Here is a 1451-nt window from a genome sequence, read left to right as displayed (position 1 = left end):
GATAAATTCCGAGAAGAGGAAATGCTGGGAAAAAAAGAACATGTGTTTATATATATACACACACATATATATAAAAAAGCATGTGTTATATATATATAAATTTATATATATATATATATGGCTGCATTTCCCTCCCTAAATTATTGTACCAATTCAAACTCACACAATAACATCCAAAATTTCCTATTTCCTTATGTTACTGAATGTTCAGATCTTTGATGATTAGGTATATTAATATGAGAATTTTAATGTAACTTTCATTTGCCTTCCTCCTAAAATAATGGAGGTTAAAGATCTTTTTATATGTTTAAAAACCATTTTATTTCTTTTCTGTGAACTTTCCATTTTTTAGCCTTTTTTTTTTTTTATTGTGTTCTTGGTCTTGTTGATTTGTAGGAGCTGCTTTATATTAATTGTTAAGTGTAAGTATTTTTCCTAAGGTTTTTGTCTTTGTTTTCTGGTTTTTGTTCTGGTTTGTTGTCTTTTGATGTTGTTGTCTTTTGCCAAACAGCATTCTTTTTTAATTTTATTGTATTGGTACATTAACAATTTTTATGACTTTGTGTTTTATTTAGAAAGTATTTCCCAATGCCAAATTAATTTTTAAAATTATCTCATTTTTTCTGTCTTTATGGTTTTATATTCTTTACTTATAAATTTCATCTGGAATTGTTTTTGTATAAGAAATTAAGGAGGTACTTTTTTTCCCCCGCCATCTTGGAGTCTGTGGAGGCCTGCTGGGAACAGGACTCCAAATAATGTCTGGAAGGCTGTGGTCCAAGGCCATTTTTGCTGGCTATAAGCGGAGTCTCTGGAACCAGAGGGAGCATATAGCTCTTCTTAAAATCGAAGGTGTTTATGCTCGAGATGAAACGGAATTCTATCTAGGCAAGAGATGTGCTTATGTGTACAAAGCAAAGAACAACACAGTGACTCCTGGTGGCAAACCAAACAAAACCAGAGTAATCTGGGGAAAAGTAACTCATGCTCATGGAAACAGTGGCATGGTTCGTGCCAAATTCCAAAGCAACCTTCCTGCTAAAGCCATTGGCCACAGAATCTGTGTGATGCCGTACCCCTCAAGGATTTAAATTTAATGAAAAGTAAATAAAGGTGTAGATTTGTTCTCTTGTAAAAAAAAAAAAATTAAGGAGGTATACATAAAAACATTTTCTGTAGAAGTATATCTAGTTGTCCTAACACCAATGTGAATAACCCATTTTTCCATGATATGAAATGCTGCCTATATCATAATCATACTCTCTTATCTATCTGGCTTTATTGCTAGATTTCTATTTTTTTAAATATTTGATTTATTTATTAGAGAGAGTGAGTGAGAGAGAGCACATGAGCTGGAGAAGGGGCTGAGGGAGAGGGAGCAGCAGACTCCCCACTGATTAGGGAGCCCGATATGGGGCTTGATCCCAGGTCCCTGGTATCATGACCTGAAC

At 33.9% G+C, this 1451-nt stretch overlaps 1 pseudogene; it reads left to right on the top strand.

Annotated features, from left to right (window-relative positions):
* Positions 1–758: 758 nt before the first annotated feature.
* On the top strand, positions 759–1129 carry LOC114217656 (large ribosomal subunit protein eL33 pseudogene; annotated as a pseudogene).
* Positions 1130–1451: the final 322 nt, after the last annotated feature.

Source organism: Eumetopias jubatus, unplaced genomic scaffold, assembly GCF_037043125.1.
Source record: "Eumetopias jubatus isolate StellerSeaLion01/CBP00866 unplaced genomic scaffold, mEumJub1_p1.0 scaffold_5, whole genome shotgun sequence".
In the NCBI taxonomy this organism is placed as follows: domain Eukaryota; kingdom Metazoa; phylum Chordata; class Mammalia; order Carnivora; family Otariidae; genus Eumetopias; species Eumetopias jubatus.
Note: the sequence above shows the minus strand (reverse complement) of the source record. Positions and strands in the feature narration are given on the sequence as shown.